Below are 23,670 nucleotides of genomic sequence, written 5' to 3'. Positions count from 1 at the left end.
GCTTCCACATCAGCACTTTGATCTGTTACATAGCCAGCACCTGGCAAAAAACAAGTGAGGGAATGATTTTAAAAACTACAGCAAGTAGATGAATTTGTTTATCTTTGTAAAATCTACACTAAAGATGGAGAAGAGGGTTGAGGTGTGCAAATCCCAGTGGCAAGTTAGTGGGTAATGTGTGGTCTATAGCAGTGGTCGCCAACCAGTGGGCCAGGGACCACTGGTGGTCCATGAGAAAATTTTGGTGGTCCGCAGAGAAATGTCACGCCCAAACTACCCCCCAAAGCAATTAATCCAAGCTGCGCAGGAACACAAGGCTGCACTGCCCACATGGCCCATGGGAACACAAGGCTTGTGTCACTTGCATTGCAAACAACATGAGGTAGTGAGGGGAGGGGAGAAAGGGGGGAGGGGGGAACTTGACCCACTTGACCCACATGCCTCGCCTGGCCATCGGGCTGTTTCTTTCTGCTTCTTTCTTCTTCTCCTTTTAGCTGCACACAAAGAAAGCAGCAAAAGTCTTTCTTTCTCTCCCCCAAACTCCACCAGAAATGAGTCTTTAGGACCCTGCAAGACATCCTGCTCCAAGAGGCTGTGCCGGCGTGACAAGCCTCACAAAGACTCATTTCTGATGGAGTTTGGGGAAGAGAAAGAAAGACTTCTGCTGCTTCTGCTGCTTTCCTTGCATGAAGCCAAAAGTCTCTCCCCCCCCTCCCCCAAGAATGGAGCTGGAGATGGTATCCTGCAATCCCAAATAAAGAACGATCGATCAGTAGGAAAATGGGGTGGGGAATTTTCCTGCAGACTTTTTTGGGATTTTCCCAGGGTCTCTGGTCCACGGGATTTAAAATTATGAGTTTGGTGGTCCCTGAGGTCCAAAAGATTGGCGACCCCTGGTCTATAGGGGGAATGAATATTTACGCATGAAAATGGCTGTGGAAATCTATGCATTCATGGATATATGGAATGAGAAACATACTCTACTGAATACAATGAGAGTTGATTTTTAAAGAGGGGGTAAGGATAAAAAGATAAGTAAGGGACATGGTGGGTCAGTGGCTAAGACACTGAGCTTGTCGATCAGAAAGGTCAGCAATTTGGTGGTTCGAATCCCTAGCACCACGTAACAGAGTGAGTGCCCGTTACTTATCCCAGCTTCTGCCAACCTAGCAGTTAGAAAGCATGTAAAAATGCAAGTAGAAAAATAGGGATCACTTTGGTGGAAGGTAACAGCGTTCCATGCACCGTTTAGTCATGCCAGCCACATGACCACGGAGATGTCTCTGGACAGCGCTGGCTCTTTGGCTTTGTAACGGAGATGAGCACCGTCCCCTAGAGCTGGAAATGACTAGCACATATGTGCGAGGGGAACCTTTACCTTTAAGGCTAAAAAGAAGAAATTCAGAGAGGAATGAATGAGTTTTGAACTGATTGAATACAAAATTCAAATACAAACAAAAATACAAACAAAACACTTCAAGTTGATTTGGTTATAGCGAAAGAATGGATGACAAAGAATTACAAAACAAATATATACTCTATGGCCAAAGGGGGTGAGAGGAATTTCCTAGTTGGATGGATTTGATGAGATACTCAAAGAGAGAAGTGAGAAATATAAAGAGCAAAAGGCAATGTCTGAAGCATAATAAGACTGCAGTATTTATTTATTTTAAAGTTCTATATGATCTGCTATCTGAAGCAATTCTAGGTGGCTTACAATAACCAAAGAAACAATAAATAAACAATCATAAAACAAACAAAAAAAGTTTGCTGTAATTTTTCCCCTTGGAATGTTCCATAGAAGACTCCTTTACCCACCTTCCATGTCTTCCAGTCATACAGTAGATGCAAGAGATAAAGATATGGAGAAGCAGAGTAAATAGTCTTAGTAATTCGTAAATAGTTGGCAACTTAGATTTTGCTCTTTGTTGCTTTATCCGTATTTTTAATGTCTTTGGCTTACCATTTCTTACTCTTTTTCTATGCTTTGCATAATGGAGAAACCAATAACGTTTGCAACAAGACCCTGAAATTTTTTCTTCTGTATTCAAAATATGAAATGCAAGGGAAATAGATGATGCAAATATAATTCTTTATTGGCCAAGTGTGATTGGACACACAAGGAATTTGTCTTGGTGCAAATGCTCTCAGTGCACATAAAAGAAAAGATACATTTGTCAAGAGTCAAGAATCATCAGGTACAACACTTAATAATAGTCATAGGGTACAATAAGCAATCAAATCATACTAGGAATCAGTCAATATAAATCGTAAAGATACAAGCAACAAAGTTACAGTCATACAGTCCAGTGGTGGTATTCTACTGGTTTGGTCCAGTTCTGGCGAGCCAGTAGCAGTGATGAGCAGCAGGGACCAAATTGGTTCTCTCCATTGCTCTCCTGTTGAGCCCACCAGCCTGCCCTGGCTCCCATACTCAGCTTTACCCGCTGAATTTGAAGCGTAGCTGCTTTGCGCGACATAGAATAGTGCCATGCGGCAGCTGCTGAAGTGACCGGGATCGTGCAGGCTTGAAGGAGGTGAGTTAGAATGCCTCTGCACCTGCGCAAATGCCTCTGTGCCTGCGCAAAGTACGTGTTTGGCACACGCATGCATGCAAAGTGTGTGCACGTGTGCAAAGCGCACTCACCAAGCCATGCCCATTAAACCAGTGGCAAAAATATTTGAACCCCACCATTGATACAGTCACAAGTGGGACGGTGTGGGTGATAAGGAGTGATGAGAAGATTAATAGTAATAGTAGTGCACACTTTGTAAATACACTGCTCAGAAAAATAAAGGGAACACTTAAACAACACAATGTAACTCCAAGTCAATCACACTTCTCTGAAATCAAACTGTCCACTTAGCTAGCAACACTGATTGACAATCAATTTCACATGCTGTTGTGCAAATGGAATAGACAACAGGTGGAAAGCATAGGCAGTTAGCAAGACATCCCCAATAATGGAGTGGTTCTACAGATGGTGACCACAGACCACCTCTCAGTTCCTATGCTTTCTGGCTGATGGTTTGGTCACTTTTGAATGCTGGCAGTGCTTTCACTCTAGTGGTAGCATGAGACGGAGTCTACAACCCACACAAGTGGCTCAGGTAGTGCAGCTCATCCAGGATGGCACATCAATGCGAGCTGTGGCAAGAAGGTTTGCTGTGTCTGTCAGCGTAGTGTCCAGAGCATGGAGGCGCTACCAGCAGACAGGCCAGTACATCAGGAGATGTGGAGGAGGCCATAGGAGGGCAACAACCCAGCATCAGGACCACTACCTCTGCCTTTGTGCAAGGAGGGACAGGAGGAGCACTGCCAAAGCCCTGCAAAATGACCTCCAGCGGCCCACAAATGTGCATGTGGCTGCTCAAACGGTCAGAAACAGACCCCATGAGGGTGTTATGAGGGCCCGACGTCCATAGATGGGGGTTGTGCTTATAGTCCAACACCGTGCAGGACGTTTGGTATTTGCCAGAGAACACCAAGATTGGCACATTCGCCACTGGTGCCCTTTGCTCTTCACAGATGAAAACAGCTTCACACTGACCACATGTGACAGACGTGACAGGGTCTGGAGATGCCGTGGAGAACGTTCTGTTGCCTGCAACTTCTTCCAGCATGACCAGTTTCGCAGTGGGTCAGTAATGGTGTGGGGTGGCATTTCTTTAGGGGGCTGCACAGCTCTCCATGTGCTTGCCAGAGATAGCCTGACTGCCTTTAGGTACTGAGATGATATCCTCAGACCCCTTGTGAGACCATATGCTGGTGCGGTTGGCCCTGGGTTCCTCCTAATGCAAGACAATACTCGACCTCATGTGGCTGGAGTGTGTCAGCAGTTCCTGCAAGACGAAGGCATTGATGCTATAGACTGGCCCGCCCGTTCCCCAGACCTAAATCCAACTGAGCACATCTGGGACATCATGTCTCGCTCCATCCACCAACGCCACGTTGCACCACAGACTGTCCAGGAGTTGGGGGATGCTTTAGTCCAGGTGTGGGAGATCCCTCAGGAGACCATCTGCCACCTCATCAGGAGCATGCCCAGGCATTGTAGGGAGGTCATACAGGCACGTGGAGGCCACACACACTACTGAGCCTCATTTTGACTTATTTTAAGGACATTACATCAAAGTTAGATCAGCCTGTAGTGTTTTTTTCCACTTTAATTTTGAGTGTAACTCCAAATCCAGACCTCCATGGGTTGCTAAATTTGATTTCCATTGATAATTTTTGTGTGATTTTGTTGTCAGCACATTCAGCTATGTAATGAACAAAGTGTTTAAGAAGAATATTTCATTCATTCAGATCTAGGATGTCTTATTTTTGTGTTCCCTTTATTTTTTGAGCAGTGTAGTTGAACAGTGTTGAGGGAATTACTTGTGTAGCAGAGTGATGGCTTTCGGGGAAAAACTGTTCTTATGTCTAGTTGTTCTGGTGTGCAGTGCTCTATAGCGTCGTTTTGAGGGAAGGAGTTGAAACTGTTTATGTCTGGGATGTGAGGGGTCTGTAAATATTTTCACAGCCCTCTTTTTGACTCGTGCAGCATACAGGTCTTGTGCAGTATACAGTATAAATAAAAAGTGATGTGCATTTTATGAGAAGCACATATACAAATAATAATAATAATAAGCTTTGCATATGATGTTGCTTTTCTTGTGCTAAGTTTTACTAGCCATAGCATCCCATTCCCTGAATATATCTTCTGCCTGGATATTATTCTTGATTAAGTCTGGCATTAGAATGATAAATTAGTTTCCAGAAATTAAAAACAGTTTGAAAATTCAGTATTTTCCCTGAGCATTCAAGTCTTAATTAGCTAATTGGTTCTGTTTTAGATAATGAGCTGTCTTATAAAGAATAAATAGGAAAAGGTCTGGCTACACATACAGCCCCTTTGCTCCTTCTTTTGCTATGATTGGTGCTTACATTTCAGCATGTAATAACTAATTGCTTCTTATTATGTCTAAATCAGGAATATATGACTAATGACTGAAGTGTTTACAATCCAAAAAGAATAAATAACTAGAGTAAGACGGATCCGTGTAACTGTTCACTCTGGCAATTTACATACCTATCTTTTACTAAATATTTGAAATAAAATTCACCAGATCAGAAAAGCACTGGGTGATGGTTGCATACACTTTATAAAACAAATATATGGAGCAATTGGGGAATTGAGCAGTGGGTGACTTCTTTCTTTCTGTAACTTTAAAAAATCTGATAACTCATAATGCCAGTCTTTGCCTCTCTTATAGTTTCCCATGTAGCCATCTCATAAATCTAAACAAAAAAGCAAATGCAATTTCTTCCCTCTTTTTCAAAGAAGGATGAATGACTACTACTCTCAGGAAAAATACCCATAATTGCTTCAAGCAGCATTTGTGCAGAATTTTTTTTAAAAAAGAATGATAATTGATCTGGACATGATTAGAAGCTGCCAGTTGAACTATGGCTCGTGAAAGGGAAATAGCATTCCCAACCACCACCAGCAAAGCATGAGAAAAAAAAGATGATGGAAATGCATTATCATGACAATGAATGCCTTATTCTCATGAGATGCAACTAGTGAGGTATTAGGCTGCTCAGAGAATAAGCGTAATGCAGTTTTGTCATTTCAGCATGCCCTGGAACCACACCTCCTACACCATCTGTCAACAGGAATCTCGTTAGAGAATTCAGTATCTACAATGCTTAGCATTGTGTCATATTGCCCAACAGGTTCTTATTTTTTTCCCTGTTCTGCCCACACTCTCTGAACACGATGTGATCTACTTTTTATGTAACAAGAAAATGGCTCAGACCAACACTTAGCTAAGGTAGCCTCCCCTTCCTCTTATGTTCAAAAGAGATGCCTGATAGAAGCTCATAAAGATGCTATGAGGGTATTCATAGCTAATCTACTTTCTGCATTCCTGGAAGCATGAATGCTGCTGTCATGATTTATCATCAGAGAGGGGCAGGGTTTTTTGCAGGTGTGCGTGTATATATGTCAAAAATTCAAGATGGCAGCCACAATCATGTGATCAAGGCCCAACTGTGTCACTGGTCTCAAATCACATTCTCATGGTCACATGATTAAAATTTGGATGACATGCATTTATGACGGTTGCAGTGTCCCAGGTCATGTGATCCTGCAACCTTCTGACAAACAAAGTCAATGGGGAAGCCAGATTCACTTAACATTCTTAACACAGATTCACTGTGGCAAGAAAAGTCATAAAATGGGGCAAAGCAGCTATCTTGCTTAGTAATGGAATGTTTGGGCTCAATTGTGCTTGTAAATGGAGGACTACCTACGGTATATTCCTGTTGCAGTGTAACCCCTTGGCTTACCACCATTCATTTAACAACCATTCAAATTACAACAGCACTGAATAAAATGATTTATAACCAGTCCTCATGTGTACAGCCCTCACAGCATCTGCACAGTCAAGTGATCAATATTCTGGAGCTTGGCCTGGCATATTTTTACAATGATTAGAGTGTCCTGGAGTCGTGTGATCACCTTTTGCAACCTTCTCAGTCAGCTTCTGACAAGCAAAGGCAATGGGGAAATCTGGAGTCACTTAATGACTTTGTGATTCACTTAACAACTACAATGACAGGCTTAATAACCGTGGCAAAAAAAATGATTGTAAAATCAGGTGTGACTCATTTAGCAACTGCCTTGCTTAGCAGTGGAAATTCTGGCTCAATTGTGGTCATATTTCAAGGACTTCCTTTATTTGAAACATTGTTATTCAATGTGCCATATCAAAGAATCCTGTTCCATAGAGGAAGAGGGAGGGAGGGAGGAAGTGTGGGGTGGGAAGACGAAGAGTTAGATGAGAGATGGAGAATCAGAGAACTTTTCCCACAAGTGATACTAAAAGGTGAAGACAATAGCAGCAATAACAAAAGTCATTAAAATTTTGAAACATCAGGAGAAGCACCTAGTGAGGAGCAACAGAAGTTGGACATAGGATTTATGAGGGGGGAGTAAGAGGTAATCCAGTACCAGCCATAACCAATTAGCCCAGTACAGCCTAAGAGACATTGAATCATGTAAAATTAACTATATTTAGCCTATTACGATTTAAATTCAGGAAATTAAATCATGTGACCATCTTTCCCATCAAAGGAAAAACCAGATGAAGAGACGTGAAACTATCATCTGGCCAGCACTTGCCCAACAATGTTAAATTTTGTCTTCTACTACTAAGTCAGTTATGTAACTTGGTGCTTGGACATGAAATATTGAATCTGAGAATATGTGCTTGTAAATATGTACGGATGCACGGAATGAACCTGCTTTAAGGAGACCTAAAAACAGAATATGGACAGACACCATTCTAGTAAACCAACCATTTTGCAAGGTGAGATCTCTTCAGATTTTAAAACAATTGTGTTTATTTGTTCAGCCATCTCAGTCACTTCCTGACGTCACATCTTTATTTAAGCTTTCTTCTTTTTCTGATATGGAACAGGAAAAGGAACACGCCTGAACCAATCCTGTACTCTCGTTTTTTTCATTGGCTTTAATTTTGTTATTAATAGAATTATTTCACAAGCTATTTATATAAAAGCAAAATCGTAACACTGAACAGCTTGGTTTGTTTTAGCTCTGAAAAAAAAAACAATTAAAGTACTTTCTCTGCTAATTTTGGATCCACTTTAAACTACACATTTTTTTTAGAAAAAGTAACTCTCTCCAATATCTTTTCCTTCCATTTTATATGAAGCAAATGCTCTATATTCAGCCTACATTGTATACATTTTAAAACAAATCTCTGAATGTAAGCTATTATTCTATAAATAATTTTACTATCAGTATAAATACTACTTCAGATTATTTTTTTAATGAGACATAGGAAAGCAAGCAAACACTAACACAATGAGCTTCTAAGAGAGTTATTTTTAGGAACTATTCTAATTGATACATGTGTGTATGCAAACTTTCTATCACTCTCTTCAAGTCATTAGAAGGAAAGTCTTTCCAGCAAGTTTTTAAGGTGAGGAAATATAGATAGCAAACAAGGATAAAGAATAACGAAAAGGCTGGGTTATAGAAAACAATCTCTTCTTTCACCTTTCAATAATAACCCCATCATGGGGGGAGAGGGATTGAAAGTAACATATGGGTGACTTAGCCAGTCATGATGATAGCAAAATGTTTTTCACTTAACTTCACTCCCATCCCCACGAATACATGATACATTTCTAAACAAAATTTCTGAGCTGGCTTGAAATCAGTCCCAGGTGTATATGATATTGTCTGATTTTGTTCTTAACTGGCTCTGCTGCCGCTACTGTTTATCCGAAATTGGAACAAAGCTAGTGTTTATAATGCTGACTTTCTGAATAACTTTTGGACAGTCTATTTTTTTTTTCCATTTCAACTCCTGCAGCAAAGGCAACCTCTCCCCATCTTCCAGAGATTTAGCATCCTGCTGTTTAGAAGGTGTCTCACCCTTCTTCCTTACCTTCTTCAGCAACATGCAATCATAGTTAGCATTGTTAAGAAAAACGTCTGGTATAAAGATGCCAACTTGTGATGTCCTTTCTGCATCATAGCTCACCATGGCTGATAAACCGAATGGAAGAACTGAAGTTCTGAAGTTTTGTATATCTCCATGTCAGCAAACAACCAGTTTGTTTGTTTATTTTTAGTGGATGGCCAAATGCATAGAACAAATGCATAGAACGTGAACTAAAAACATAGATGTAGTTGGGTGTGTGTGCATGTGTTGTATGGTAAGCATGTATTTTCTTTCCATTTTGAATAGGGTGAAGATCAGGATCAGCTTTGTGATTTTGGTTCCTATGGTGTGTTATGTAATTCAATAACAATTAAACCATACCCTTTGTATTCCGCTCTTTACATAAACTTTGGGAACTGGGGAATGAAAATGATGACAGTATGAAAATGTTGTGAGAAGATGGGAGGAAAAACAAATATCTCATAGGACAAATTTGGATGGAAACATTTGTCCTGACAAACTTGCTGCATTCTATGACCTATTCAATTCTTATTCATCTTGATATTTGTACTTTTTTTGACACATAATTTATTTATCCATGCTTTCATTATGCTTTCATTAAAGACTCTCTAGATCAGGGGTATCAAACCAGCAAAAAAATTTTTACTGTGTGGCTTGGTGGGCGTGGCAGGGGAAGGATACTATAAAATCTCCAGTCAGAGGTGGTATTTGCTGGTTCTCTGAACTACTCAAAATTTCCACTACCGGTTCCCCAGAACTGGTCAGAACCTGCTGGATACCACCTCTCTGTCAAACTGAAGGCCCACGGGCCAGATTCAGCCCACTGGTTGCTTAGATCTGGCCTGCAGGACCGCCCTGGAAACAGTGAAGGATCAGCCCACGGTGCCTCTGCCAACAAAAATGGAGCTCACGAAGGCCATGCGCAGCCCTCCCAGGCTCCATTTTCAGCCACAATGGCTTCCTGCAGCCCTCTGCCAGTGAAAAACAGAGCTCGGAGTTCTGCGCACGTGCCCACCGCCCAAGCTGTTTTTGCTGGTTGAGGGCTGCAGGAGACCATTGCGGCTGAAAACGGAGCTCAGGAGCCTGTAGAGCTTGCGCTTGGGGGCACCACAGGCATCCACAACATGAGTGATGTCAAGCTGGCCATGCCCACTCTGGCCATGCTCCCAAAATTGGGGCCAAAAGTATGTCATGGTTTTGTTTTGTTTTCAAAAATCAAGCTGGCAGCCATAATCATGTGATCACATGCAAAAAAGGGTGGTCCTTCAATCACATGATTGTGACATCATATTGATCTTTTTTCACCACATACCTGTGGATTCCCTGGGTTCGAACACTGCTAGTTTTCTATTGCACTTGTTCTTTTCCTTACTGCTTGACTAGTACAGAAACCAAATCTTGCCAATGCTTTCCAGCTGTAAAGTGCCATTGGCAAATCATTTTTGGAAAATAAGTAGAATAATCCTGTGCTGCTGAATCTGCCAGCAAGGAGATTTGGCTATGTTAGTGGCTGACTAGATCCGGCCTGTCAAACTGGCAGCCCACAGGCCAGATGCGTCACACGTAGGCCATGCTTACCCCAACTCCACAAAGCAAAAAACATCACGATATGTCATGATAAGTCATGTGATGTGATCGAGTTTGATACCCATGGACTTGATTAAGTAAAATCGGAGAACAGAGCCACAAAGGGTGTTTTTTTTGAGGGGGGGGGAAATCCCTCAGCATCATTTAATATATGGGATGCATCCCGAATCAAGAACATTTGGGCTGACATCTTTTTATTCTAAATATGGAATCAACCCAGTATTTGCTAACTTTCCAATTCTCTTGCAAATAGGCAACTGTATCCATTGTCCATATGCCAGACATCAGTTTACAGCAGCTGCTAGGAAAGGGTTTAATCTCCTACAAAAGCTTTACACTTCAGAGCATCAGAATATATGAAGGCGTAGCCTTGAAAGATGTCACAAAATATTATAAAAGATGTCAGGCCAAGTGGGATATTGGATGTCTCAGAAAAGGAGTCGGGTTTCCCAGCAGCCTTAAAGAAAGATTACACTTTGCCTGATGCTCCTCCGAGCCCAGAGGTTTATTGGCAACAAAGGTGATATTTGAAATATGAGCCATTTCCAGTGTTTTTCTTTCAAGTAGCAGCAAAACCACTCTCCTTCCAGAGATGATCTGTGTGCAATAAATCATGCCTTATATTTAAAACAAATCAATTATGTCTGTGGGAATAGAGCTCTTAACCGAAAGAACACACACTTAGCAATGGCCCATTTGGTCTGACTAACTTATCACATTTCTCCACCTGTTTCAATGCTACGAACACCATGAAAAGCATTTTGTTGTTGGATCTCTGGTGTTGAAATTAAAAGAGAAAGGATTCCCCACATCTAAGCTTATATTCAAGTCATCTGTTATGCCCCCATTGGAGCCTGAATCTGTGGAAGAGGATGAGTAGGAGCTGGGGCCGACAGAGGTCGAGGGGGCGGCCTCATTGGCTTTGGAGGAATATGGGGAGGAGCAGGATGAGGCAGCCCTGGACTCCTCTGGCTTGGGACGGCTTGCCAGCAGGGAGGAACAGGGACAGGATGACCGAGGGAGGGCAGGCAGTGGAAATGAGGAGCGACGGAGCTCAGGAGATGAGCAAGGACCGCCCCCTCCTGATCCCCAAACATGGAGTGGAGGCGGGAACAGAGCAGGCCAACTCGATGACTCGGGAGGCGAGTGTCCCGCCCCTCTTCACAAGGCACACCTGAGGACTGAGACTTAAGGAGACACTGTGGGGAGGTGGGGCGTTTGTAGGGAATAAATACTGAATTTGTGGAATTTTGTGTGCCGTTGCTGACGTCTGGTGTTTGTAGGACTGCTTGCTTCTTCCTTGCTTCGTGGACTCATTTCCTTGTTCCCTTGCCCCGCTGGACTTCTTGCCTTGAAGTTGTTGGGCTAACAGCATTTTGCTGGACTACTTGCAGCCAGGGACTGTCTCTGTGCGTGTGAGAGAGCGTGTTTTGCTCCGGGACTTGCATATCCTGGGACCATTTGGGGGAAAGTTGGAGCATTAAAGAGGAGTTTGAACTCTCCGCTGGCTGTGTGGCCTTCATACCTTGTCCCGTGCCATCACAGGTCATCCTTGACTTGCAACCACAATTGGGACCACAATTTCCAATGCTAAGCAAGACAGTTGTTAAATAAGATGTGTCCACTTTTATGACCTATCTTACCGTGATTGTTAAGTAAATCACTAGAGTTACGTGAATCAGGTGGTTATTCAGTGAATCCAGCTTTCTCCATTGACCTTACTTGTCAGATGTCAGCTGGGATTGCAATGACCCTGGGATGCTAAAACAATTATAAATATATGCCATTTGCCAAGCACCTAAATTCTGATCACAAGAGATGGTGCAATGGTCATTATGTTCAAGGTCTGGTCATAAATCATTTTTAGCACTGTTATAACTTTGAAACATTGTTAAACAGATGGTTGTAAGTTGAGGACTGCCTTTATTTCTTTTAACACAGTAAGGTTATAAAGAAATGTATTTCCTAATACCACGAATCTCTCTGCAGATTCTTCCTTCATTTCCTACCCACTTCATCAAAGAAATATGAGCTAAAGATGTGAACATAACATAACTGAACCATGGTGGTGCAGTGGTTGGAATGCAGTATTGCAGGCTGGCTCTGCCCACAGCCAGGATTTCAATTCTGACTAGCTCAAACTTGACTCAATCTTCCAGTCTTCTGTGGACCCAGATTGTTGGGGACAATATATTGACATTTGAAAACCTCTCAGAGAGTGCTGTAAAGCACTATGAAGGGGTGTATAGATGTAATTAATATGTCTTTTGGTCCCCTTAAGGAAGTGAAACACACTATTTGTGCGGTTAACAGTCAGTTTGATACTGCCTAACTTCTTTCATAAATTAAAATAGAAATGATCTGAATTATAGTGAAACATTATCAACTGTTACAGCCTTTTTCACTGCAATCGAGATTTATTTGGCTTGAACGTGCTCACTTCTCACATGTCTCTGCTACAACTACAATCCAATTTATGTACATTATATATAGTTTTTGCCAAAATAATATTGGATAGAGGTGTGAAAATTTTTTCCTATTCCTATTTTCATTTCTGTTAGTTTTACAACTATCACCCCTGAATTCCCATGAAAATCCAATATATTGCTAATCATTTAAATCAAAATAATTAGAAAACACAATCTACAGTATGTATGTTATATATGTGTGTATCTTATCTGTGTACATACATCCACACACAATGAAATACACAAATAAAAGGAGAAACTTTGTACAAAATTTGAATATGATTGTTAATTTAGATATAATTACCACATCAACAATTATAACAGTAATGACTTTCTTGCCTCAAGCTCAACTTATAATGATTATTTAGATATGTCATTTCCTTGTCAATAATATGGAAATAGCTTGCTGTTGCCTTCTTCAGGAATGCTTTTCTGAATGTGGTCCAGCCTCAAAACCTTGGTATCTTGCAATGGTTCCCTACCCAACACCTAAACAATTGGACTGTCTTTTGGTTGTGGTTGTTGTTTTGTTTGTTTAATTTCTAGCATCCACCAAGATCAATAATGTATACAATATATCTCAACACAGTAGAGAAAATTGACAATGTGAACTTATACATTTGCTTATGCCCATGTCCAGGTGGGAAGTCTTGAAGGTGAGCAATTTATTACATGAGAATTAATTACGACTGCTCTTCAGATGGTTCACATCTTGTAACAGAGGGCAACCTCTTCCCTGGACCTTCAATAGTGGACTCTACTCAAAAAAAGGAGAGCTCGTGGTGCTAGGTCTCCTTGAACTGCCAAAGGCATTTATTACTGAAAAATGACATACAGGTACAGCTGTCTTAACCTTTGTCCCAAATAGAGAAGATCAGTGATTAGCAGTGTTCCTCCTACTTGCATGACTACCTGAGGTTCAAATGAGTTCTTGGAGAAGATTAAACTTTGATAGTTTCCCAGAGGAAATCTCTTACTGTGTTAATTAGTTATTTCTCAAACTGCCACAGATTTAATTAGAACAAAGAGAGGAATAATAAACCTCAGAGATAATATTATAAGCATCAGATAGATGAGGCTGCAGAAGACATTATTTGCAGGTGACTTTTCATGATCAAAAACCATTAGTAAAGAAGGTGGCAAGACAAGCAAAGGAATAATTTTGAGTCTTTTTTTTAGATCCATTCAATGCATCTTGTGTTGAAAATATACCATATTTCATCCCTTGCCATGTTTACCTTGCAGAAGTCTTCCTTTTCTGATACTTTTTATCAGAGAATTCCTAGGCAAACAAATATTCCTCAATGTACCAGCAGGTGATCCAAAATCTATTTGCTTTTCTCATGTGATTAGCACAAGAAAAATACAAATACACATGGCCACACACCTGATTAACATGAAGAAATATGCTCCCAAAATCTTCTCAAATAAGCAATTATATCTCTGTATCTTTTCAAACTAAATATTTGCACTGCTGCCTGAGTCAAACACCAAAGTCTATACAATTACATAACAGCCACTAATTGAATTACATGTTCAAGTTATAATACAAAATTTTGAACATAACGAACCAAGGAGGAATATAATTTGCTCTCCTATACAGACAGTGCTGATATAACAATGTCATGTGCCACTGGGGAGTTCTATGATGTCACATATGATGTAACTAGAATTATATCAGTATCATGAGATTAACATCTGACTGTACTCTTAACCTCAGGGTTAACCTAGAGAGAGGGAATATTAACAGCTCAAAAAGACTGAGAGTTAATTCAGTGCCTATATTCAACATACTGTATATAAAATATATAAATCTATATCTAATAAATAAATAAGGTCACGGCTGGAAACTTCTTTTCTGTAATCCAGTGCAAATGTTTCCTTATGGCTCATGCAATTTCTTAATTTTGAAGTAACAAAGTCTGGGTATTTAGGATTGCTATTGAGACAGTACCATATTGGGAGATAATGTGCTAAATCTCCAATGCCAGGTGTCACTTTAATGCTTGCTTGTGCTTCGCTGCTATATGGGGACAGTGTGCCATGAACTCTGGGGAGGGTGCATAGGAGGGGGATGCTTGGGGGAAAGTGAAACTGCTCTTTCTCCCTGAGACACTGCTTCAAGATCACCCAGCTAGGAGAAGAATGCAGCTGCATATCAACCTATGCTTGAAGTAACCATTCTGAAAACATCTTGCCTGAGCCTGATTGGTCATGGGGGAGTCAGCGATGGGAGGCAGTTAAGGGAAGGAAAAGTTGAACTTAGGGATTTGGGCACGCAATTCTCAGTTCTGGCTATGCATTACTGCAATACACTTGACTTCTAATAAAATTATACCTTTCTCAATAAATGGAGCCAAGGATCATTTCTATTTAGAGGCTTAAGATCTGACACCTGAATGCACATAGTCATGATTGACTTTAGGATAAAAGGTTTCCTCTGCTAACCAGTACTTTTTAAAAATAATAGATACATAGGGAAAATAGTTTTTCAGCAAAACAAGGCTACGAAGGCTTAACACTTCCCTCCCAATGTTCAACAATCTTGATGAAAATTACTCCCCACGCCTGTTTATGGCTTCTGGTGTCCTCTATCATGTCATGTGTCGTTTTGACCTTTCCAATCCATTTCCCATGTGTTTACCAATATAAACCACTGCATTCATTCATCTATCTCCTTTTCATTCCCAGTAAACAAATAATTCAAGATACAAGCAAGTATCACCAGCAAAAATTTCAGAGAAAGAGAGGGAAAAAAATAGACAGCAACGATTCATTACAAAGGGATTAAGTCATATCCTGTTTTCCATTAAGTACCTGCCTACCAAAATAACAAGCTTCATTCAGCCACTCATAAATCACAACTGGAATAGTAGGTTCCAGTGCCTGATTTACTAAAGCTTTGTAATGCCATACTGCTTGTGAATTAGATGATGCCAATAACATTGCTTATAGTGCAGGCCTCAAAGTGCATGAGGCAATTTCAAGATGGCTTTCATTTTCCATGATGCAAAATGCTGATCCAGAATTGAACCACTACAAAGCAATTCCAGTTGCTGTCAATTTCAGATTCTTCCTCAAAGGTTTTCAGCATTCACTGGAGTCTTCCTCTCGCCAATCTGTTGAAATGGCAAGAAAGGAACCATGCCTGCCAATTGCCTTAAAATTATCCTAGAAGCATAATAATTTGGCCAACTTCACTACTCAGCCAGGTTCGTGGATTTCCCCAAGGTGGAAAGTTCTGATTGAACAGTGATATTAACCCACAGTGTGTTCAGGACATTCAGATCAGATCACTCCGTTTTGGTCTAATCTTCTAGTCCAGCATCTTCAGTAGAATTTTGAAAATTCCATATTTTATAATATGAGGTAATCAAGTTTCAGAGATATAACTAAGGGATATTATCCAGGGGTGGGATTCAGCAGGTTCTGACCAGTTCTCCTAAACCGGTAGTGGAATTTTTGAGTAGTTTGTAGAACTGGCTGGCCCCACCCCCATCTATTCGCTGCCTCCCAAATCCCAGCTGATGGCTGGGTCTTCTTTTGTTGCCCTGCACAGGAGAACAGAGCTGGAAAGCAGGTTAGTGGGATACGGAGAGAATGGGGATTTTGCAGTATCCTTCCCCAGGAGTGCCGTGGGAATGAAGATTTTGCAGTATCTTTTCTCTTGAGTAGGGTGGGAATGTGGATTTTGCAGTATCCTTCCCCAGGAGTGCCATGGGAATGGAGATTTTGCAGTATCCTTTCTCTGGAGTAGGGTGGGAATGGAGATTTTGCAGTATCCTTCCCCTAGGAGTGGGGAGGGAATGGAGATTTTGCAGTATCCTTCCCCTAGCAGTAGGGTGGGAATGGAGATTTTGCAGTATCCTTCCCCTAGCAGTAGGGTGGGAATGGAGATTTTGCAGTATCCTTCCCCTAGGAGTGGGGAGGGAATGGGGATTTTGCAGTATCTTTCCCCTGCCATGCCCACCCAGCCATAACCATGAAGTCACGCCCACAAAACCGGTAGTAAAAAAAAACTTAAATCCCACCACTGATATTATCACCTGGAATGGTGGTATTTTCGAAAGAACATGGCCCTTTCTCTCTGGTTAATAAAACTACAACGTTTTCAGCAGATAGTCTACAAGGCCCCAAGCAATTTAAGATCAGATAGTTTAAGAAACCAGTTCCTTTTACACACTTCCTTCTATCTTACCTTTACTTTCAAGAGGGAAGTCCTGCTGAATATATCAAATCTGGCTGAGATTTACTCAACGGTGATTAGGAGAAAACAGATATTCTCTCCCCTGAGAACCACTTTGTAGAATAAGCTTCCAGGGGAGTGCTTGAAACAGCCTTACCCTCATTTTATCAGCTGCCCTAAATATTATTCATATACAGTAGTCCTTGAGTTATGTCCACAATGGAGCCCACATTTTCTGTTGCTAAGCAAGACATTTAATTGAATTTTGCCCCATTTTACAACTTTTCTGGCCACAGTTGTTAAGTGAACCACTGCAGTTGTTAAGTTAGTAACAAGATTGTTAAATGAATCTGGCTTCCCCATTGACTTCGCTTGTCGAAAGGTCGCAAAAGTTGATCACATGATCCTGGGACACTGCAGCTGTCATGAGTCAATTTCCAAGCATCTGAATTTGATCACCTGACCATAGGGATGCTGCAGCACTCAGAAACATAAAAAACAATCATAAGCCACTTTTTTCAGTGCCATTGTAACTTCGCATGGTCCCTAAATGAATTGTTTGTAAATCAAGGATTACCTGTTTTATTGAAATGGTGGGTTTTATTGTTTTTACCATTTTATTGTATTTATTACAATGATTAGAGAGCCACTTTAGCATAGTGGTTAAGTTATCAAGCTGGGAAGCTGGAGAATGAAAGTTCTAGTCCCGCCTTGGTACAAGGCCAACTGGGTGACCTTGATCCAATCATTCTCTCTTGGTGCAAGGAGACAGGCAAAGATAAAACAGTTAGAAAAAGCATTGCCAAGTAAATTGCAGGGAGTTAACAGGAATCAACACTGACTAGAAGACACAAAAAAGATTTTTAATTGTGGGCTTCACCATTTTACTGTTTTTATCACAACTGTACTGCACACCACTTTGACATATTTAATGAATAGTGATTTAATAGCTTAGAAATATATTGTTAGTAATGCAAAGCCTCAGATGATAAAAAGAATTTTAAAAATACAGTTTCTCTGAAAATAAGACCTATCCTGAAAATAAGCCCTAGAATGTTTTACATGTACACCTAATATAAGCCCTACTCCCCAAAATAAGCCCTGCTTAAGAAACTGCCACCACCTGCCTGCCCATTCCATCTAGTTGCTCATGATGCCACAACACAAGGTGACCCGGGAGGCTGGAGCTCCCCACGTCGGCTTACCTCAGGGCCCCTGTAGCCAGGTCATCCATACACTGACACTGGCTTCATGATCATGTGCAGCAGGAGCCCGCGTGGCCGTTGGCCCACTTCTCCTGCTTGCTCGCAACCAAAATGGAGCAGGAGGCCGAGTGGTGTGTTGGTGCCACGGCCATGAGGCACTCCCCCACCTTGCCTCAAGGCCACGGCACTGGCATGTTACTCAGCCTCCTGCTCCGTTGCAACCATCAGCAAGCAGAAAAATGGACCGGCAGTCACGTAGGATCCTGCTGGATGGGGTTGTTGGAGCCACTGCCATGAGGCAAAGCAAATGTGCAAGCATGAGTGGCCTGACTGCAGGGGCCCTGATGCAGGGGCAGAGGTCAGCTTCACACACCCCTGCTTCATGGCAGCAGCACTGGCCCACCACATGACCTCCTGCCCCACTGTGAATAAGCAGAAGAAGTGGGCCTCCCTTACATGGAAGGCACCCTAAAAATTAAGCCCTAATAAGACACCCCTAAAAATTAAGCCCTAGTGCTTATTTTGGGACCCAAAAGAAAATAAGACCCAGTCTTATTTTCAAGAAAAACATGGGTATTTTGATGAAACCAGAACTTTTCTTATTGGGACTTATGGATAGCCAATTAGAAAAGACTCAGATTGGCTTTGTACACATTAATTGGAATGAATTTATTATATACACAAATATGGAAAAAATACTGAAACACCCACTATCTAGGTAAAGGTAAAAATGATGGAATATGCAGAAATGGCAAAATTGACCAATTTGGGTACAGATAAAATAATAAGTACTTTTATAAAAGACTAACCCTTTATGGCCTTTTTGTGGAAATTTTTAAAAAAATGAGTTGTTGGTTTTTGAATTCGCTGATTAAAAAGAGTTGGATACAAAAAGAAAGGAATTGTGTAATATAAACCTAAAAGGGGAGTGGGAGGAAAGACAATTAGTTTATTTGTAGCTGCCGCAAAGAAGATTGGAAGTGGTTTCTTTAAATATCGCTTACTTTCAGCTTTTTTTCCTCTGCACTTTTTCTTTTCTCTTTCTCTTTTTAAAATTTCTTTTTTAATTTATTTATTTCATGTTTATCTTTATTTATGCAACACACACACACAACCACACAGAGCACTGATCCCAGAACTGGCACTGTACCTCTATGTTTCCACCATGATACTGGTTTTTACTGCTGGTTCAGCTGGTGCTACAGACTCCGTAACTATTTTTGTGGTATTTCCTCTGGAATTATGAAGAAGACAATTTCCAATTGATTAGAACCTTATCCATCCAATCGATACTCTGTGTTACCAGGCTGAATGTCCTCCCTGCTGTCAAGGTATGACAGCTTCTTCTCCCAGATCTCCTTTGCCACTTCCTTCATTCAATCATCTCACTGAGAAAGTAAATGGAGCAAGGACATAGCAGGAAGGGAGGCAAGGCCTTGGTGAAAATGCATCCTCCGGCCAGCTGGTCTTTCCATGTGACATCTTCTTCATCCTTCTTAGCCCCAGAAGCATCAATGAGGCAAAATTAAATTGCCACAGAAGGTATTAGATAAAAAGCTAGTACCTGAATAGAAGTATCCTAAAGCCTTGTTCGAAATTAAACAGTTTAATGTATCCCATTTGCCTTCCCAGACTATATCCTGCAACAAAATGTCAAAAATATCAAATATCTGCTGTAGATCAGGGGTCTCCAACTTCCTGTCGCACTCCATATTCAACTACACCCACCAGTGATATTAATCGTGGATGGGTCCCACCAGTGATGAAGTGGATGCAGAATGGGGATTCCCTATGACACTGCCTCGCACTGTTACCTGGGAGTGGGAGGCTGAATGGGAATTCCCACATGACGTGGCTGCGGCGCTCTGCTGTATAAGGCTTCAGTGAGGGGAGGGGGATGTATACATCGGGTGTTACGGGTATTCAGAAACGTAGAGGAGATCGGTGATAGGGAGGGTGCAGAGGCTATGGCATGGGATTACAGCCTAAGTAACTAATTAGCCATATTAGTTATGGCTAATTAAACACTCCCGGTCTGTGGACTGGCATGGGTCCACAACATGCCAGAAACTGGGCCGTGCAAACAAGTAAAGCCCCATCTACGGAATGCTGGTAGCACACAAAACTATGCTCCCTCCGGTCTGTGGAAAAACCTCTCTCCACAGAAGCGGTCCCTGGGTGCCCAAAAGGTTGTGGGCTGCTGCTTGTTTCTTGTTTTAGCCAAAAACTACAGCCAAAAACTAAATCTCAGAAACCATATTAATATTGTACGCCTAATCTGGAAACTCTCAAAATAGGTGGGCAGCAATCCTCAGAATTCCCTAACCGGCATGCCATTGTTTCAGGAGCCCACAGATTTGGAGGGTATTAATAGCAAAAAGGCTTTAGAAAAGGCTACTCCTTTGCACTACCTGCTGTTGCCTCTTTGGCCATTATAGCGTGTTTGTTTTTGCTAAGGTGATTTATCGACTTTGCAGCCAACTAGGTGACAATAACCCTGAAGTGTGTCAGTGTGACCCACCCTTTGTTTGTCTGTTTATTAAGTAGTTTAGGGATGGTTTCCATCAATTTCAAATTAATTCAGTGCGATTAGTTAATCTCCCGCTCTGCTTAGATTGTTCCCAACACTCCAGAGTTATGAATTAGAAATAATATTTGCAGTCTCTGTGTCTGCATGTGTGTGTGTGTGTGTGTTTCACACCTCCCTCTCCTGTTGAGTTTTTTTAGCACTTTGGCACCAGATGGGAAACTGAAACAGGGGCTCAGAAGCATTTTTTGAGGCCTGTACCTAGACATATTGCAGGTATCATCTTGCCTGCTGTTTCAAGCCTTCTTTCTCACTTCCTCTTTTCTCAGCACCTCAAAGGGGCCTGTTTTATGTTTCACAAGTTCACTCTGACAGAGCAGGTTAAAGTTCCCCGAAGCTTTCCTTCATCATATTTTCATTTCTCGGATTTCTTCTCAATCAATGACTTGCTCTCTTCCTTTCCTCCTTCCTACACCACCCTGAAGAGTGAGTTTCCTAGTTAAGCCTTTTCACTTTCTGCCTTACTAAACACACTTGTACCCTTTAAAACAGCAACCTGATGCCACATACCATATTGGCTAATTACTGGCCACATCAAGACTGCAACAGGAGTTCCTGGACTCATGCTGAGACTTTTACAGCATGGAAGCAGGGAAGGTTTTAATTTGCCTCCTATCTAACATGACCTTCTTCCTCAGTAGAATCAATATTAGAAGGAAGTCACTGTTCACACTGTGGAAAAATGCACCATTCATCCGCTGAGCAAAAGCAAGGCCTAAAGCCCATTCTGTACATTTCAGTTAGACACAAAATAAATGACCTGTTTAGTTTTCCAATTTTGAGGTAAGCAGAAACAAACTATTCTTCTTTGTGTAGAAAATAATATTTATTTATTTATTTATTTTATTTGTTTGATTTGTCAATTGTTTACAAGATAATAAGTATAAGTGTATACATAGTTGTGAATACATGAAATGGGTACATATAAGAAAAATAAGAGAAGAATAAGAGAAACAATAGGACAGGGACGGTAGGCACGTTGGTGCGCTTATGCACGCCCCCTACAGACCTCTTAGGAAAGGGGTGAGGTCAATAGTAGACAGTCTAAGGTTAAAGTTTTGGGGGTTTGGGGAAGAAACCACAGAGTCAGGTAGAGTATTCCAGACATTGACTACTCTGTTGCTGAAGTCGTATTTCCTGCAATCAAGTTTGGTGCTGTTAACTTTGAGTTTGTATCTATTGTGTGCTCTTGTGTTGTTATGGTTGAAGCTGAAGTATTCATTGACTGGTAGGACATTGCAATGTATGATTTTATATACCATGCTTAAATCAGACCCGAAGAAGGCAGGCGTAATTCAAGGTTTTCTAGTTCTAGAATTTCAAGTCTGGTGGCATAAGGTATTCTACAACGAGTAGAGGAGTGGAGAACTCTTCTTGTGAAATATTTCTGGACTTTCTCAATTGTGCTAATATCAGATACGTAATGTGCATAGATACGTAATGTGGGTTCCAGACTGATGAACTGTATTCGAGTATTGGTCTAGTAAATGTTTTGTATGCTCTAGTTAGTAGTGTGTAAAAATAAAATTTTACACCACCCAAGATTACAGGAGGCTGCCAAAGAATGTCACTTGTACAATCTTTGTATCTTTAGTACTCCCAAGCACCCTTATTGTGGGTTACAACCTTCTAGAACAAAATATTGTTTTACTCTATAATATCTGTTTGAATAGCAGTTACTACTCCAACTGCATTTTTAACATATGTTCATTCTCATTTAATTCTAGAAAAATAGCACCTAATCCAATTTGGACACCACAAAGGAAGGAGGAGGAAGGGACTCACAGATGATTGGCCAGTTATAGATAAGTGTATATTTCTAAACTTAAAAATAAATTAATCATAATTAAGATAAATTTAAATTGTATACATTCTTAAACCATTCAACATCCATTTCATAACCCCCCAGTTATAAAGAGAGAAGGATGGCAAACCCCCTACTTTTAGTGCTTTTCGCATGTTAAGTGTGACTCTAGAGGAGCACGGACAAATAAATACCAACAACAGGCTAAAGTTGCACATTTGGGACAATCAGACCATATGTCACTGCTTTTAGCACCAGCTTACATCCCTCTTAGGAGACAGGCTCTGCCTATAATAAAGACAGTGAAATCTTGGCCAGAAGATGCTTCCCAACAACTTCAGGATTGTTTTGAGAACACAAATTGGGACATCTTTTACCACCCTGACCTAGAGGTGCACACTGCAACTGTTCTGTGCTATATCAAACACTGCACAGATACTATCACTGTGGACAAACATATTAGGATCTATCCCAATCAGAAACCCCGGATGACCAAGGAAGTCCAGTGCCTCTTGCATGACAGGACCAAGGCCTTTAAGTCCAGTGATGGGGCAAGATACAGTGTTGCCAGAGCTAATCTGCAGAAAGGTATTCGGAAGGCCAAGACTGATTATAAGAGGAAGATTGAGGATAATTTTTATAGCAATAACATGAGGCAGGTGTGACAAGGGATTCAACAAATTACAAACCATCAACCGACCAATGTCATCCCTGCTGAGGGGGATGCTTCATTGGCAGAGGAACTGAATCATTTCTTTGCTTGCTTTGAAGTGGAAACATCAGAGACAGATAAAACACAACTACCAGCCAATTGTAGCCCCCACCTCATTGTGGAGGAACAGGGGGTGAGGAGCATTCTGAGGGCTGTGGACCCTAGAAAGGCTTCCGGTCTGAGGGTATCTCTGGCCGAGTGCTTAAAGACTGTGCTGATCAGTTGGCTGGAGTCTTTACCAGGATCTTCAATCGGTCTTTATCCCAGTCCACTATTCCATCCTGTTTGAAGGCTTCCACCATTGTTCCGCTGCCAAAGAAGTTCCCTATCAATAACCTCAATGATTACAGACCGGTGGCACTCACTCCTATCATCATAAAGTATTAATAAAAAAAGAAAAATATATTTTTTTAAAAATGAAATAACTAAAGGGAGCCTCTAGCCTAAAATATTACAAAATCAAAAAGGAGAAGAAAAAAATAGATATAAACAAAAAAACCAGTCCAGTTTCAAAATACAAGATCATATATAGAAGATCCAGCAATGAGAAAAACAAAACAAAACATTACTTTGACATTCCTGTTTAAAAATGCCACTTAATCACTTCTGTCAAAACTTTTACAGATTCTTTCTTTTC

Source organism: Notechis scutatus, chromosome 2 (genome assembly GCF_049901735.1).
Source record: "Notechis scutatus isolate UNSWTSFEM ecotype Mainland chromosome 2, rNotScu1.2, whole genome shotgun sequence".
In the NCBI taxonomy this organism is placed as follows: Eukaryota; Metazoa; Chordata; class Lepidosauria; order Squamata; family Elapidae; genus Notechis; species Notechis scutatus.
Note: the sequence above shows the minus strand (reverse complement) of the source record.